The sequence below is a fragment of the Ambystoma mexicanum genome, chromosome 4p (assembly GCF_040938575.1).
Source record: "Ambystoma mexicanum isolate Mex_15411 chromosome 4p, UKY_AmexF1_1, whole genome shotgun sequence".
Lineage (NCBI taxonomy): Eukaryota > Metazoa > Chordata > Amphibia > Caudata > Ambystomatidae > Ambystoma > Ambystoma mexicanum.
The window spans coordinates 844,573,976-844,587,504 of record NC_090927.1 but is presented as its reverse complement, the minus strand read 5'-3'; the positions used below and the strand labels follow the sequence as shown (position 1 = coordinate 844,587,504).

The following is a 13,529-nucleotide window of genomic DNA, read 5'->3' as shown; positions in this document are numbered from 1 at the left end:
TTGCCTTTCAAAACTGCAAGGTCTAGCCGACTAGATGCTTAAAAGTACAAAACTCACTAGGCCCAGAGCCTACGGCCACACCACACTGAATGCGCCTGATCTCGTCTGATCTCAGAAGCTAAGCAGTGTTGGGCCTAGTTAGTACCTGGATGGGAGACCGCCTGGGAATACCAGGTGCTGTAGGCTTTTTTGTACTCCAAGTTCAGGAAGTGAGCCATTTCTCAATTGCCTTTCAAAACTGCAAGGTCTAGCCGACTAGATGCTTAAAAGTACAAAACTCACAAGGCCCAGAGCCTACGGCCACACCACACTGAATGCGCCCGATCTCGTCTGATCTCGGAAGCTAAGCAGTGTCGGGCCTCGTTAGTACCTGGATGGGAGACCGCCTGGGAATACCAGGTGCTGTAGGCTTTTTTGTGCTCCAAGTTCAGGAAGTGAGCCATTTCACAATTGCCTTTCAAAACTGCAAGGTCTAGCCGACTAGATGCTTAAAAGTACAAAACTCACTAGGCCCAGAGCCTACGGCCACACCACACTGAATGCGCCTGATCTCGTCTGATCTCAGAAGCTAAGCAGTGTTGGGCCTAGTTAATACCTGGATGGGAGACCACCTGGGAATACCAGGTGCTGTAGGCTTTTTTGTACTCCAAGTTCAGGAAGTGAGCCATTTCTCAATTGCCTTTCAAAACTGCAAGGTCTAGCCGACTAGATGCTTAAAAGTACAAAACTCACAAGGCCCAGAGCTTACGGCCACACCACACTGAATGCGCCCGATCTCGTCTGATCTCGGAAGCTAAGCAGTGTCAGGCCTCGTTAGTACCTGGATGGGAGACCGCCTGGGAATACCAAGTGCTGTAGGCTTTTTTGTGCTCCAAGTTCAGGAAGTGAGCCATTTCTCAATTGCCTTTCAAAACTGCAAGGTCTAGCTGACTAGATGCTTAAAAGTACAAAACTCACTAGGCCCAGAGCCTACGGCCACACCACACTGATTGCGCCCGATCTCGTCTGATCTCGGAAGCTAAGCAGTGTCGGGCCTAGTTAGTACCTGGATGGGAGACCACCTGGGAATACCAGGTGCTGTAGGCTTTTTTGTGCTCCAAGTTCAGGAAGTGAGCCATTTCACAATTGCCTTTCAAAACTGCAAGGTCTAGCCGACTAGATGCTTAAAAGTACAAAACTCACAAGGCCCAGAGCCTACGGCCACACCACACTGAATGCGTCTGATCTCGGAAGCTAAGCAGTGTCGGGCCTCGTTAGTACCTGGATGGGAGACCGCCTGGGAATACCAGGTGCTGTAGGCGTTTTTGTACTCCAAGTTCAGGAAGTGAGCCATTTCACAATTGCCTTTCAAAACTGCAAGGTCTAGCCGACTAGATGCTTAAAAGTACAAAACTCACTAGGCCCAGAGCCTACGGCCACACCACACTGAATGCGCCCGATCTCGGAAGCTAAGCAGGGTCGGGCCTAGTTAGTACCTGGATGGGAGACTGCCTGGGAATACCAGGTGCTGTAGGCTTTTTTGTGCTCCATGATTAGTAATTGCGCAACTTCTCAATTATTTTTCAAATTTGGTATGTTTCCAAAATAATTGTATACCGTTTTATAGCGGAAATGTTGGACAACATCATGAGGGCTGGAGCTACCTTTTTACATAGAATTAGCATACAGGTAGTGTGTTCATGGGTAATAAATCGACGTTCACATGTAATGCAGTACAGAGAATATTGAGTCCTTCAAGAGGCATGAAAGAAAACCATTATTGTGTTGATTGTTCTCTCCACCTCCCTGCAACAGACACAGGATGGATGAATTAAAGTTATCCTACCAGACATAGGAGTCCTGAATGGGCCCACCAGTCTTATATATCTCGCCTGATCGAGCCTGATCGAGCGATGAGCGTGGTATCATGTTGCAAGTGGCTGCATGGCTTAGCTTACTAAATGCAAATGCATAAGAGTAATATTCTTAGCATTCCTAGAGCCTACGGCCACACCACACTGAATGCATCTGATCTCGGAAGTTAAGCAGTGTCAGGCCTAGTTAGTACCTGGATGGGAGACCGCCTGGGAATACCAGGTGCTGTAGGCTTTTTTGTGCTCCAAGTTCAGGAAGTGAGCCCTTTCTCAATTGCCTTTTAAAACTGCAAGGTCTAGCCGACTAGATGCTTAAAAGTACAAAACTCACTAGGTTCAGAGCCTACGGCCACACCACACTGAATGTGCCTGATCTCGTCTGATCTCAGAAGCTAAGCAGTGTCGGGCCTAGTTAGTACCTGGATGGGAGACCACCTGGGAATACCAGGTGCTGTAGGCTTTTTTGTGCTCCAAGTTCAGGAAGTGAGCCATTTCACAATTGCCTTTCAAAACTGCAAGGTCTAGCCGACTAGATGCTTAAAAGTACAAAACTCACTAGGCCCAGAGCCTACGGCCACACCACACTGAATGCGCCCGATCTCGGAAGCTAAGCAGGGTCGGGCCTAGTTAGTACCTGGATGGGAGACTGCCTGGAAATACCAGGTGCTGTAGGCTTTTTTGTGCTCCATGATTAGTAATTGCGCAACTTCTCAATTATTTTTCAAATTTGGTATGTTTCCAAAATAATTGTATCCCGTTTTATAGCGGAAATGTTGGACAACATCATGAGGGCTGGAGCTACCTTTTTACATAGAATTAGCATACAGGTAGTGTGTTCATGGGTAATAAATCGACTTTCACATGTAATGCAGTACAGAGAATATTGAGTCCTTCAAGAGGCATGAAAGAAAACCATTATTGTGTTGATTGTTCTCTCCACCTCCCTGCAACAGACACAGGATGGATGAATTAAAGTTATCCTACCAGACATAGGAGTCCTGAATGGGCCCACCAGTCTTATATATCTCGCCTGATCGAGCCTGATCGAGCGATGAGCGTGGTATCATGTTGCAAGTGGCTGCATGGCTTAGCTTACTAAATGCAAATGCATAAGAGTAATATTCTTAGCATTCCTAGAGCCTACGGCCACACCACACTGAATGCACCTGATCTCGTCTGATCTCGGAAGTTAAGCAGTGTTAGGCCTAGTTAGTACCTGGATGGGAGACCGCCTGGGAATACCAGGTGCTGTAGGCTTTTTTGTGCTCCAAGTTCAGGAAGTGAGCCCTTTCTCAATTGCCTTTCAAAACTGCAAGGTCTAGCCGACTAGATGCTTAAAAGTACAAAACTCACTAGGCCCAGAGCCTACGGCCACACCACACTGAATGCGCCTGATCTCGTCTGATCTCAGAAGCTAAGCAGTGTTGGGCCTAGTTAGTACCTGGATGGGAGACCGCCTGGGAATACCAGGTGCTGTAGGCTTTTTTGTACTCCAAGTTCAGGAAGTGAGCCATTTCTCAATTGCCTTTCAAAACTGCAAGGTCTAGCCGACTAGATGCTTAAAAGTACAAAACTCACAAGGCCCAGAGCCTACGGCCACACCACACTGAATGCGCCGGATCTCGTCTGATCTCAGAAGCTAAGCAGTGTCGGGCCTCGTTAGTACCTGGATGGGAGACCGCCTGGGAATGCCAGGTGCTGTAGGCTTTTTTGTGCTCCAAGTTCAGGAAGTGAGCCATTTCACAATTGCCTTTCAAAACTGCAAGGTCTAGCCGACTAGATGCTTAAAAGTACAAAACTCACTAGGCCCAGAGCCTACGGCCACACCACACTGAATGCGCCCGATCTCGGAAGCTAAGCAGGGTCGGGCCTAGTTAGTACCTGGATGGGAGACTGCCTGGGAATACCAGGTGCTGTAGGCTTTTTTGTGCTCCATGATTAGTAATTGCGCAACTTCTCAATTATTTTTCAAATTTGGTATGTTTCCAAAATAATTGTATCCCGTTTTATAGCGGAAATGTTGGACAACATCATGAGGGCTGGAGCTACCTTTTTACATAGAATTAGCATACAGGTAGTGTGTTCATGGGTAATAAATCGACTTTCACATGTAATGCAGTACAGAGAATATTGAGTCCTTCAAGAGGCATGAAAGAAACCCATTATTGTGTTGATTGTTCTCTCCACCTCCCTGCAACAGACACAGGATGGATGAATTAAAGTTATCCTACCAGACATAGGAGTCCTGAATGGGCCCACCAGTCTTATATATCTCGCCTGATCGAGCGATGAGCGTGGTATCATGTTGCAAGTGGCTGCATGGATTAGCTTACTAAATGCAAATGCATAAGAGTAATATTCTTAGCGTTCCTAGAGCCTACGGCCACACCACACTGAATGCACCCGATCTCGTCTGATCTCGGAAGTTAAGCAGTGTCAGGCCTAGTTAGTACCTGGATGGGAGACCGCCTGGGAATACCCGGTGCTGTAGGCTTTTTTGTGCTCCAAGTTCAGGAAGTGAGCCCTTTCTCAATTGCCTTTTAAAACTGCAAGGTCTAGCCGACTAGATGCTTAAAAGTACAAAACTCACAAAGCCCAGAGCCTACGGCCACACCACACTGAATGTGCCCGATCTCGTCTGATCTCGGAAGCTAAGCAGTGTCGGGCCTCGTTAGTACCTGGATGGGAGACCGCCTGGGAATACCAGGTGCTGTAGGATTTTTTGTGCTCCAAGTTCAGGAAGTGAGCCATTTCTCAATTGCCTTTCAAAACTGCAAGGTCTAGCTGACTAGATGCTTAAAAGTACAAAACTCACTAGGCCCAGAGACTACGGACACACCACACTGATTTCGTCTGATCTCGGAAGCTAAGCAGTGTCGGGCCTAGTTAGTACCTGGATGGGAGACCACCTGGGAATACCAGGTGCTGTAGGCTTTTTTGTGCTCCAAGTTCAGGAAGTGAGCCATTTCACAATTGCCTTTCAAAACTGCAAGGTCTAGCCGACTAGATGCTTAAAAGTACAAAACTCACTAGGCCCAGAACCTACGGCCACACCACACTGAATGCGCCCGATCTTGGAAGCTAAGCAGGGTCGGGCCTAGTTAGTACCTGGATGGGAGACTGCCTGGGAATACCAGGTGCTGTAGGCTTTTTTGTGCTCCATGATTAGTAATTGCACAACTTCTCAATTATTTTTCAAATTTGGTATGTTTCCAAAATAATTGTATCCCGTTTTATAGCGGAAATGTTGGACAACATCATGAGGGCTGGAGCTACCTTTTTACATAGAATTAGCATACAGGTAGTGTGTTCATGGGTAATAAATCGACTTTCACATGTAATGCAGTACAGAGAATATTGAGTCCTTCAAGAGGCATGAAAGAAAACCATTATTGTGTTGATTGTTCTCTCCACCTCCCTGCAACAGACACAGGATGGATGAATTAAAGTTATCCTACCAGACATAGGAGTCCTGAATGGGCCCACCAGTCTTATATATCTCGCCTGATCGAGCCTGATCGAGCTATGAGCGTGGTATCATGTTGCAAGTGGCTGCATGGCTTAGCTTACTAAATGCAAATGCATAAGAGTAATATTCTTAGCATTCCTAGAGCCTATGGCCACACCACACTGAATGCACCTGATCTCGGAAGTTAAGCAGTGTTAGGCCTAGTTAGTACCTGGATGGGAGACCGCCTGGGAATACCAGGTGCTGTAGGCTTTTTTGTGCTCCAAGTTCAGGAAGTGAGCCCTTTCTCAATTGCCTTTCAAAACTGCAAGGTCTAGCCGACTAGATGCTTAAAAGTACAAAACTCACTAGGCCCAGAGCCTACGGCCACACCACACTGAATGCGCCTGATCTCGTCTGATCTCAGAAGCTAAGCAGTGTTGGGCCTAGTTAGTACCTGGATGGGAGACCGCCTGGGAATACCAGGTGCTGTAGGCTTCTTTGTACTCCAAGTTCAGGAAGTGAGCCATTTCTCAATTGCCTTTCAAAACTGCAAGGTCTAGCCGACTAGATGCTTAAAAGTACAAAACTCACAAGGCCCAGAGCCTACGGCCACACCACACTGAATGCGCCCGATCTCGTCTGATCTCGGAAGCTAAGCAGTGTCGGGCCTCGTTAGTACCTGGATGGGAGACCGCCTGGGAATGCCAGGTGCTGTAGGCTTTTTTGTGCTCCAAGTTCAGGAAGTGAGCCATTTCACAATTGCCTTTCAAAACTGCAAGGTCTAGCTGACTAGATGCTTAAAAGTACAAAACTCACTAGGCCCAGAACCTACGGCCACACCACACTGAATGCGCCCGATCTTGGAAGCTAAGCAGGGTCGGGCCTAGTTAGTACCTGGATGGGAGACTGCCTGGGAATACCAGGTGCTGTAGGCTTTTTTGTGCTCCATGATTAGTAATTGCACAACTTCTCAATTATTTTTCAAATTTGGTATGTTTCCAAAATAATTGTATCCCGTTTTATAGCGGAAATGTTGGACAACATCATGAGGGCTGGAGCTACCTTTTTACATAGAATTAGCATACAGGTAGTGTGTTCATGGGTAATAAATCGACTTTCACATGTAATGCAGTACAGAGAATATTGAGTCCTTCAAGAGGCATGAAAGAAAACCATTATTGTGTTGATTGTTCTCTCCACCTCCCTGCAACAGACACAGGATGGATGAATTAAAGTTATCCTACCAGACATAGGAGTCCTGAATGGGCCCACCAGTCTTATATATCTCGCCTGATCGAGCCTGATCGAGCTATGAGCGTGGTATCATGTTGCAAGTGGCTGCATGGCTTAGCTTACTAAATGCAAATGCATAAGAGTAATATCCTTAGCATTCCTAGAGCCTATGGCCACACCACACTGAATGCACCTGATCTCGGAAGTTAAGCAGTGTTAGGCCTAGTTAGTACCTGGATGGGAGACCGCCTGGGAATACCAGGTGCTGTAGGCTTTTTTGTGCTCCAAGTTCAGGAAGTGAGCCCTTTCTCAATTGCCTTTCAAAACTGCAAGGTCTAGCCGACTAGATGCTTAAAAGTACAAAACTCACTAGGCCCAGAGCCTACGGCCACACCACACTGAATGCGCCTGATCTCGTCTGATCTCAGAAGCTAAGCAGTGTTGGGCCTAGTTAGTACCTGGATGGGAGACCGCCTGGGAATACCAGGTGCTGTAGGCTTCTTTGTACTCCAAGTTCAGGAAGTGAGCCATTTCTCAATTGCCTTTCAAAACTGCAAGGTCTAGCCGACTAGATGCTTAAAAGTACAAAACTCACAAGGCCCAGAGCCTACGGCCACACCACACTGAATGCGCCCGATCTCGTCTGATCTCGGAAGCTAAGCAGTGTCGGGCCTCGTTAGTACCTGGATGGGAGACCGCCTGGGAATGCCAGGTGCTGTAGGCTTTTTTGTGCTCCAAGTTCAGGAAGTGAGCCATTTCACAATTGCCTTTCAAAACTGCAAGGTCTAGCTGACTAGATGCTTAAAAGTACAAAACTCACTAGGCCCAGAACCTACGGCCACACCACACTGAATGCGCCCGATCTTGGAAGCTAAGCAGGGTCGGGCCTAGTTAGTACCTGGATGGGAGACTGCCTGGGAATACCAGGTGCTGTAGGCTTTTTTGTGCTCCATGATTAGTAATTGCACAACTTCTCAATTATTTTTCAAATTTGGTATGTTTCCAAAATAATTGTATCCCGTTTTATAGCGGAAATGTTGGACAACATCATGAGGGCTGGAGCTACCTTTTTACATAGAATTAGCATACAGGTAGTGTGTTCATGGGTAATAAATCGACTTTCACATGTAATGCAGTACAGAGAATATTGAGTCCTTCAAGAGGCATGAAAGAAAACCATTATTGTGTTGATTGTTCTCTCCACCTCCCTGCAACAGACACAGGATGGATGAATTAAAGTTATCCTACCAGACATAGGAGTCCTGAATGGGCCCACCAGTCTTATATATCTCGCCTGATCGAGCCTGATCGAGCTATGAGCGTGGTATCATGTTGCAAGTGGCTGCATGGCTTAGCTTACTAAATGCAAATGCATAAGAGTAATATTCTTAGCATTCCTAGAGCCTATGGCCACACCACACTGAATGCACCTGATCTCGGAAGTTAAGCAGTGTTAGGCCTAGTTAGTACCTGGATGGGAGACCGCCTGGGAATACCAGGTGCTGTAGGCTTTTTTGTGCTCCAAGTTCAGGAAGTGAGCCCTTTCTCAATTGCCTTTCAAAACTGCAAGGTCTAGCCGACTAGATGCTTAAAAGTACAAAACTCACTAGGCCCAGAGCCTACGGCCACACCACACTGAATGCGCCTGATCTCGTCTGATCTCAGAAGCTAAGCAGTGTTGGGCCTAGTTAGTACCTGGATGGGAGACCGCCTGGGAATACCAGGTGCTGTAGGCTTCTTTGTACTCCAAGTTCAGGAAGTGAGCCATTTCTCAATTGCCTTTCAAAACTGCAAGGTCTAGCCGACTAGATGCTTAAAAGTACAAAACTCACAAGGCCCAGAGCCTACGGCCACACCACACTGAATGCGCCCGATCTCGTCTGATCTCGGAAGCTAAGCAGTGTCGGGCCTCGTTAGTACCTGGATGGGAGACCGCCTGGGAATGCCAGGTGCTGTAGGCTTTTTTGTGCTCCAAGTTCAGGAAGTGAGCCATTTCACAATTGCCTTTCAAAACTGCAAGGTCTAGCTGACTAGATGCTTAAAAGTACAAAACTCACTAGGCCCAGAGCCTACGGCCACACCACACTGAATGCGCCCGATCTCGGAAGCTAAGCAGTGTCGGGCCTAGTTAGTACCTGGATGGGAGACTGCCTGGGAATACCAGGTGCTGTAGGCTTTTTTGTGCTCCATGATTAGTAATTGCGCAACTTCTCAATTATTTTTCAAATTTGGTATGTTTCCAAAATAATTGTATCCCGTTTTATAGCGGAAATGTTGGACAACATCATGAGGGCTGGAGCTACCTTTTTACATAGAATTAGCATACAGGTAGTGTGTTCATGGGTAATAAATCGACTTTCACATGTAATGCAGTACAGAGAATATTGAGTCCTTCAAGAGGCTTGAAAGAAACCCATTATTGTGTTGATTGTTCTCTCCACCTCCCTGCAACAGACACAGGATGGATGAATTAAAGTTATCCTACCAGACATAGGAGTCCTGAATGGGCCCACCAGTCTTATATATCTCGCCTGATCGAGCCTGATCGAGCGATGAGCGTGGTATCATGTTGCAAGTGGCTGCATGGCTTAGCTTACTAAATGCAAATGCATAAGAGTAATATTCTTAGCATTCCTAGAGCCTACGGCCACACCACACTGAATGCACCCGATCTCGTCTGATCTCGGAAGTTAAGCAGTGTCAGGCCTAGTTAGTACCTGGATGGGAGACCGCCTGGGAATACCAGGTGCTGTAGGCTTTTTTGTGCTCCAAGTTCAGGAAGTGAGCCCTTTCTCAATTGCCTTTTAAAACTGCAAGGTCTAGCCGACTAGATGCTTAAAAGTACAAAACTCACTAGGCCCAGAGCCTACGGCCACACCACACTGAATGCGCCTGATCTCGTCTGATCTCAGAAGCTAAGCAGTGTCGGGCCTAGTTAGTACCTGGATGGGAGACCGCCTGGGAATACCAGGTGCTGTAGGCTTTTTTGTACTCCAAGTTCAGGAAGTGAGCCATTTCTCAATTGCCTTTCAAAACTGCAAGGTCTAGCCGACTAGATGCTTAAAAGTACAAAACTCACTAGGCCCAGAGCCTACGGCCACACCACACTGAATGCGCCTGATCTCGTCTGATCTCAGAAGCTAAGCAGTGTCGGGCCTAGTTAGTACCTGGATGGGAGACCGCCTGGGAATACCTGGTGCTGTAGGCTTTTTTGTACTCCAAGTTCAGGAAGTGAGCCATTTCTCAATTGCCTTTCAAAACTGCAAGGTCTAGCCGACTAGATGCTTAAAAGTACAAAACTCACAAAGCCCAGAGCCTACGGCCACACCGCACTGAATGCGCCCGATCTCGTCTGATCTCGAAAGCTAAGCAGTGTCGGGCCTCGTTAGTACCTGGATCTGAGACCGCCTGGGAATACCAGGTGCTGTAGGCTTTTTTGTGCTCCAAGTTCAGGAAGTGAGCCATTTCTCAATTGCCTTTGAAAACTGCAAGGTCTAGCTGACTAGATGCTTAAAAGTACAAAACTCACTAGGCCCAGAGCCTACGGCCACACCACACTGATTGCGCCCGATCTCGTCTGATCTCGGAAGCTAAGCAGTGTCGGGCCTAGTTAGTACCTGGATGGGAGACCACCTGGGAATACCAGGTGCTGTAGGCTTTTTTGTGCTCCAAGTTCAGGAAGTGAGCCATTTCACAATTGCCTTTCAAAACTGCAAGGTCTAGCCGACTAGATGCTTAAAAGTACAAAACTCACAAGGCCCAGAGCCTACGGCCACACCACACTGAATGCGTCTGATCTCGGAAGCTAAGCAGTGTCGGGCCTCGTTAGTACCTGGATGGGAGACCGCCTGGGAATACCAGGTGCTGTAGGCTTTTTTGTGCTCCAAGTTCAGGAAGTGAGCCATTTCACAATTGCCTTTCAAAACTGCAAGGTCTAGCCGACTAGATGCTTAAAAGTACAAAACTCACTAGGCCCAGAGCCTACGGCCACACCACACTGCCCGATCTCGGAAGCTAAGCAGGGTCGGGCCTAGTTAGTACCTGGATGGGAGACTGCCTGGGAATACCAGGTGCTGTAGGCTTTTTTGTGCTCCATGATTAGTAATTGCGCAACTTCTCAATTATTTTTCAAATTTGGTATGTTTCCAAAATAATTGTATACCGTTTTATAGCGGAAATGTTGGACAACATCATGAGGGCTGGAGCTACCTTTTTACATAGAATTAGCATACAGGTAGTGTGTTCATGGGTAATAAATCGACTTTCACATGTAATGCAGTACAAAGAATATTGAGTCCTTCAAGAGGCATGAAAGAAAACCATTATTGTGTTGATTGTTCTCTCCACCTCCCTGCAACAGACACAGGATGGATGAATTAAAGTTATCCTACCAGACATAGGAGTCCTGAATGGGCCCACCAGTCTTATATATCTCGCCTGATCGAGCCTGATCGAGCGATGAGCGTGGTATCATGTTGCAAGTGGCTGCATGGCTTAGCTTACTAAATGCAAATGCATAAGAGGAATATTCTTAGCATTCCTAGAGCCTACGGCCACACCACACTGAATGCACCCGATCTTGTCTGATCTCGGAAGTTAAGCAGTGTCAGGCCTAGTTAGTACCTGGATGGGAGACCGCCTGGGAATACCAGGTGCTGTAGGCTTTTTTGTGCTCCAAGTTCAGGAAGTGAGCCCTTTCTCAATTGCCTTTTAAAACTGCAAGGTCTAGCCGACTAGATGCTTAAAAGTACAAAACTCACTAGGCCCAGAGCCTACGGCCACACCACACTGAATGCGCCTGATCTCGTCTGATCTCAGAAGCTAAGCAGTGTCGGGCCTAGTTAGTACTTGGATGGGAGACCACCTGGGAATACCAGGTGCTGTAGGCTTTTTTGTGCTCCAAGTTCAGGAAGTGAGCCATTTCACAATTGCCTTTCAAAACTGCAAGGTCTAGCCGACTAGATGCTTAAAAGTACAAAACTCACTAGGCCCAGAGCCTACGGCCACACCACACTGAATGCGCCCGATCTCGAAAGCTAAGCAGGGTCGGGCCTAGTTAGTACCTGGATGGGAGACTGCCTGGGAATACCAGGTGCTGTAGGCTTTTTTGTGCTCCATGATTAGTAATTGCGCAACTTCTCAATTATTTTTCAAATTTGGTATGTTTCCAAAATAATTGTATCCCGTTTTATAGCGGAAATGTTGGACAACATCATGAGGGCTGGAGCTACCTTTTTACATAGAATTAGCATACAGGTAGTGTGTTCATGGGTAATAAATCGACTTTCACATGTAATGCAGTACAGAGAATATTGAGTCCTTCAAGAGGCATGAAAGAAAACCATTATTGTGTTGATTGTTCTCTCCACCTCCCTGCAACAGACACAGAATGGATGAATTAAAGTTATCCTACCAGACATAGGAGTCCTGAATGGGCCCACCAGTCTTATATATCTCGCCTGATCGAGCCTGATCGAGCTATGAGCGTGGTATCATGTTGCAAGTGGCTGCATGGCTTAGCTTACTAAATGCAAATGCATAAGAGTAATATTCTTAGCATTCCTAGAGCCTATGGCCACACCACACTGAATGCACCTGATCTCGGAAGTTAAGCAGTGTTAGGCCTAGTTAGTACCTGGATGGGAGACCGCCTGGGAATACCAGGTGCTGTAGGCTTTTTTGTGCTCCAAGTTCAGGAAGTGAGCCCTTTCTCAATTGCCTTTCAAAACTGCAAGGTCTAGCCGACTAGATGCTTAAAAGTACAAAACTCACTAGGCCCAGAGCCTACGGCCACACCACACTGAATGCGCCTGATCTCGTCTGATCTCAGAAGCTAAGCAGTGTTGGGCCTAGTTAGTACCTGGATGGGAGACCGCCTGGGAATACCAGGTGCTGTAGGCTTCTTTGTACTCCAAGTTCAGGAAGTGAGCCATTTCTCAATTGCCTTTCAAAACTGCAAGGTCTAGCCGACTAGATGCTTAAAAGTACAAAACTCACAAGGCCCAGAGCCTACGGCCACACCACACTGAATGCGCCCGATCTCGTCTGATCTCGGAAGCTAAGCAGTGTCGGGCCTCGTTAGTACCTGGATGGGAGACCGCCTGGGAATGCCAGGTGCTGTAGGCTTTTTTGTGCTCCAAGTTCAGGAAGTGAGCCATTTCACAATTGCCTTTCAAAACTGCAAGGTCTAGCTGACTAGATGCTTAAAAGTACAAAACTCACTAGGCCCAGAGCCTACGGCCACACCACACTGAATGCGCCCGATCTCGGAAGCTAAGCAGTGTCGGGCCTAGTTAGTACCTGGATGGGAGACTGCCTGGGAATACCAGGTGCTGTAGGCTTTTTTGTGCTCCATGATTAGTAATTGCGCAACTTCTCAATTATTTTTCAAATTTGGTATGTTTCCAAAATAATTGTATCCCGTTTTATAGCGGAAATGTTGGACAACATCATGAGGGCTGGAGCTACCTTTTTACATAGAATTAGCATACAGGTAGTGTGTTCATGGGTAATAAATCGACTTTCACATGTAATGCAGTACAGAGAATATTGAGTCCTTCAAGAGGCTTGAAAGAAACCCATTATTGTGTTGATTGTTCTCTCCACCTCCCTGCAACAGACACAGGATGGATGAATTAAAGTTATCCTACCAGACATAGGAGTCCTGAATGGGCCCACCAGTCTTATATATCTCGCCTGATCGAGCCTGATCGAGCGATGAGCGTGGTATCATGTTGCAAGTGGCTGCATGGCTTAGCTTACTAAATGCAAATGCATAAGAGTAATATTCTTAGCATTCCTAGAGCCTACGGCCACACCACACTGAATGCACCCGATCTCGTCTGATCTCGGAAGTTAAGCAGTGTCAGGCCTAGTTAGTACCTGGATGGGAGACCGCCTGGGAATACCAGGTGCTGTAGGCTTTTTTGTGCTCCAAGTTCAGGAAGTGAGCCCTTTCTCAATTGCCTTTTAAAACTGCAAGGTCTAGCCGA

The 13,529-nt window shown here is 47.0% G+C and overlaps 25 non-coding genes and 19 pseudogenes across 25 annotated transcripts; all 44 read left to right on the top strand.

Annotated features, from left to right (window-relative positions):
- The first annotated feature begins 67 nt into the window (after positions 1 to 67).
- Positions 68 to 186, top strand: LOC138459607 (5S ribosomal RNA). Its single transcript, XR_011262627.1, has one exon. It is a non-coding gene; the product is annotated as a 5S ribosomal RNA (ribosomal RNA).
- Positions 187 to 292: 106 nt separating this feature from the next.
- On the top strand, positions 293 to 411 carry LOC138462192 (5S ribosomal RNA). The gene has a single exon (XR_011264796.1). It is a non-coding gene; the product is annotated as a 5S ribosomal RNA (ribosomal RNA).
- Positions 412 to 517: 106 nt separating this feature from the next.
- On the top strand, positions 518 to 636 carry LOC138462544 (5S ribosomal RNA). The gene has a single exon (XR_011265140.1). It is a non-coding gene; the product is annotated as a 5S ribosomal RNA (ribosomal RNA).
- Positions 637 to 742: 106 nt separating this feature from the next.
- Positions 743 to 861, top strand: LOC138455429 (5S ribosomal RNA; annotated as a pseudogene).
- Positions 862 to 967: 106 nt separating this feature from the next.
- Positions 968 to 1,086, top strand: LOC138460538 (5S ribosomal RNA). Its single transcript, XR_011263222.1, has one exon. It is a non-coding gene; the product is annotated as a 5S ribosomal RNA (ribosomal RNA).
- A 106-nt stretch (positions 1,087 to 1,192) lies between these two features.
- On the top strand, positions 1,193 to 1,301 carry LOC138458256 (5S ribosomal RNA; annotated as a pseudogene).
- Positions 1,302 to 1,407: 106 nt separating this feature from the next.
- On the top strand, positions 1,408 to 1,516 carry LOC138457127 (5S ribosomal RNA; annotated as a pseudogene).
- A 463-nt stretch (positions 1,517 to 1,979) lies between these two features.
- LOC138457629 (5S ribosomal RNA) lies at positions 1,980 to 2,088 on the top strand (annotated as a pseudogene).
- Positions 2,089 to 2,194: 106 nt separating this feature from the next.
- On the top strand, positions 2,195 to 2,313 carry LOC138461838 (5S ribosomal RNA). The gene has a single exon (XR_011264445.1). It is a non-coding gene; the product is annotated as a 5S ribosomal RNA (ribosomal RNA).
- A 106-nt stretch (positions 2,314 to 2,419) lies between these two features.
- LOC138458288 (5S ribosomal RNA) lies at positions 2,420 to 2,528 on the top strand (annotated as a pseudogene).
- Positions 2,529 to 2,991: 463 nt separating this feature from the next.
- On the top strand, positions 2,992 to 3,110 carry LOC138462579 (5S ribosomal RNA). Its single transcript, XR_011265175.1, has one exon. It is a non-coding gene; the product is annotated as a 5S ribosomal RNA (ribosomal RNA).
- Positions 3,111 to 3,216: 106 nt separating this feature from the next.
- LOC138459485 (5S ribosomal RNA) lies at positions 3,217 to 3,335 on the top strand. The gene has a single exon (XR_011262605.1). It is a non-coding gene; the product is annotated as a 5S ribosomal RNA (ribosomal RNA).
- Positions 3,336 to 3,441: 106 nt separating this feature from the next.
- Positions 3,442 to 3,560, top strand: LOC138454562 (5S ribosomal RNA). Its single transcript, XR_011261234.1, has one exon. It is a non-coding gene; the product is annotated as a 5S ribosomal RNA (ribosomal RNA).
- Positions 3,561 to 3,666: 106 nt separating this feature from the next.
- On the top strand, positions 3,667 to 3,775 carry LOC138457125 (5S ribosomal RNA; annotated as a pseudogene).
- A 453-nt stretch (positions 3,776 to 4,228) lies between these two features.
- Positions 4,229 to 4,347, top strand: LOC138462454 (5S ribosomal RNA). Its single transcript, XR_011265049.1, has one exon. It is a non-coding gene; the product is annotated as a 5S ribosomal RNA (ribosomal RNA).
- A 106-nt stretch (positions 4,348 to 4,453) lies between these two features.
- LOC138454377 (5S ribosomal RNA) lies at positions 4,454 to 4,572 on the top strand. Its single transcript, XR_011261057.1, has one exon. It is a non-coding gene; the product is annotated as a 5S ribosomal RNA (ribosomal RNA).
- A 106-nt stretch (positions 4,573 to 4,678) lies between these two features.
- On the top strand, positions 4,679 to 4,787 carry LOC138459716 (5S ribosomal RNA; annotated as a pseudogene).
- Positions 4,788 to 4,893: 106 nt separating this feature from the next.
- LOC138459091 (5S ribosomal RNA) lies at positions 4,894 to 5,002 on the top strand (annotated as a pseudogene).
- Positions 5,003 to 5,465: 463 nt separating this feature from the next.
- On the top strand, positions 5,466 to 5,574 carry LOC138456393 (5S ribosomal RNA; annotated as a pseudogene).
- A 106-nt stretch (positions 5,575 to 5,680) lies between these two features.
- Positions 5,681 to 5,799, top strand: LOC138459362 (5S ribosomal RNA). The gene has a single exon (XR_011262583.1). It is a non-coding gene; the product is annotated as a 5S ribosomal RNA (ribosomal RNA).
- Positions 5,800 to 5,905: 106 nt separating this feature from the next.
- Positions 5,906 to 6,024, top strand: LOC138463131 (5S ribosomal RNA). The gene has a single exon (XR_011265717.1). It is a non-coding gene; the product is annotated as a 5S ribosomal RNA (ribosomal RNA).
- Positions 6,025 to 6,130: 106 nt separating this feature from the next.
- On the top strand, positions 6,131 to 6,239 carry LOC138459090 (5S ribosomal RNA; annotated as a pseudogene).
- Positions 6,240 to 6,702: 463 nt separating this feature from the next.
- On the top strand, positions 6,703 to 6,811 carry LOC138456391 (5S ribosomal RNA; annotated as a pseudogene).
- A 106-nt stretch (positions 6,812 to 6,917) lies between these two features.
- LOC138459240 (5S ribosomal RNA) lies at positions 6,918 to 7,036 on the top strand. The gene has a single exon (XR_011262561.1). It is a non-coding gene; the product is annotated as a 5S ribosomal RNA (ribosomal RNA).
- Positions 7,037 to 7,142: 106 nt separating this feature from the next.
- On the top strand, positions 7,143 to 7,261 carry LOC138463129 (5S ribosomal RNA). The gene has a single exon (XR_011265714.1). It is a non-coding gene; the product is annotated as a 5S ribosomal RNA (ribosomal RNA).
- Positions 7,262 to 7,367: 106 nt separating this feature from the next.
- On the top strand, positions 7,368 to 7,476 carry LOC138459089 (5S ribosomal RNA; annotated as a pseudogene).
- Positions 7,477 to 7,939: 463 nt separating this feature from the next.
- Positions 7,940 to 8,048, top strand: LOC138456390 (5S ribosomal RNA; annotated as a pseudogene).
- Positions 8,049 to 8,154: 106 nt separating this feature from the next.
- On the top strand, positions 8,155 to 8,273 carry LOC138459117 (5S ribosomal RNA). The gene has a single exon (XR_011262538.1). It is a non-coding gene; the product is annotated as a 5S ribosomal RNA (ribosomal RNA).
- A 106-nt stretch (positions 8,274 to 8,379) lies between these two features.
- On the top strand, positions 8,380 to 8,498 carry LOC138463128 (5S ribosomal RNA). The gene has a single exon (XR_011265713.1). It is a non-coding gene; the product is annotated as a 5S ribosomal RNA (ribosomal RNA).
- A 106-nt stretch (positions 8,499 to 8,604) lies between these two features.
- LOC138456110 (5S ribosomal RNA) lies at positions 8,605 to 8,713 on the top strand (annotated as a pseudogene).
- A 463-nt stretch (positions 8,714 to 9,176) lies between these two features.
- Positions 9,177 to 9,295, top strand: LOC138461493 (5S ribosomal RNA). The gene has a single exon (XR_011264108.1). It is a non-coding gene; the product is annotated as a 5S ribosomal RNA (ribosomal RNA).
- Positions 9,296 to 9,401: 106 nt separating this feature from the next.
- Positions 9,402 to 9,520, top strand: LOC138455927 (5S ribosomal RNA). Its single transcript, XR_011262047.1, has one exon. It is a non-coding gene; the product is annotated as a 5S ribosomal RNA (ribosomal RNA).
- Positions 9,521 to 9,626: 106 nt separating this feature from the next.
- LOC138457446 (5S ribosomal RNA) lies at positions 9,627 to 9,745 on the top strand. The gene has a single exon (XR_011262243.1). It is a non-coding gene; the product is annotated as a 5S ribosomal RNA (ribosomal RNA).
- Positions 9,746 to 9,851: 106 nt separating this feature from the next.
- LOC138456087 (5S ribosomal RNA) lies at positions 9,852 to 9,970 on the top strand (annotated as a pseudogene).
- A 106-nt stretch (positions 9,971 to 10,076) lies between these two features.
- LOC138460537 (5S ribosomal RNA) lies at positions 10,077 to 10,195 on the top strand. The gene has a single exon (XR_011263221.1). It is a non-coding gene; the product is annotated as a 5S ribosomal RNA (ribosomal RNA).
- A 106-nt stretch (positions 10,196 to 10,301) lies between these two features.
- On the top strand, positions 10,302 to 10,410 carry LOC138457980 (5S ribosomal RNA; annotated as a pseudogene).
- Positions 10,411 to 11,082: 672 nt separating this feature from the next.
- On the top strand, positions 11,083 to 11,201 carry LOC138464635 (5S ribosomal RNA). Its single transcript, XR_011267213.1, has one exon. It is a non-coding gene; the product is annotated as a 5S ribosomal RNA (ribosomal RNA).
- Positions 11,202 to 11,307: 106 nt separating this feature from the next.
- Positions 11,308 to 11,426, top strand: LOC138460520 (5S ribosomal RNA). The gene has a single exon (XR_011263206.1). It is a non-coding gene; the product is annotated as a 5S ribosomal RNA (ribosomal RNA).
- Positions 11,427 to 11,532: 106 nt separating this feature from the next.
- Positions 11,533 to 11,641, top strand: LOC138458118 (5S ribosomal RNA; annotated as a pseudogene).
- A 463-nt stretch (positions 11,642 to 12,104) lies between these two features.
- Positions 12,105 to 12,213, top strand: LOC138456389 (5S ribosomal RNA; annotated as a pseudogene).
- Positions 12,214 to 12,319: 106 nt separating this feature from the next.
- LOC138458995 (5S ribosomal RNA) lies at positions 12,320 to 12,438 on the top strand. The gene has a single exon (XR_011262516.1). It is a non-coding gene; the product is annotated as a 5S ribosomal RNA (ribosomal RNA).
- A 106-nt stretch (positions 12,439 to 12,544) lies between these two features.
- Positions 12,545 to 12,663, top strand: LOC138463127 (5S ribosomal RNA). The gene has a single exon (XR_011265712.1). It is a non-coding gene; the product is annotated as a 5S ribosomal RNA (ribosomal RNA).
- A 106-nt stretch (positions 12,664 to 12,769) lies between these two features.
- Positions 12,770 to 12,878, top strand: LOC138456108 (5S ribosomal RNA; annotated as a pseudogene).
- A 463-nt stretch (positions 12,879 to 13,341) lies between these two features.
- Positions 13,342 to 13,460, top strand: LOC138461492 (5S ribosomal RNA). The gene has a single exon (XR_011264107.1). It is a non-coding gene; the product is annotated as a 5S ribosomal RNA (ribosomal RNA).
- Positions 13,461 to 13,529: the final 69 nt, after the last annotated feature.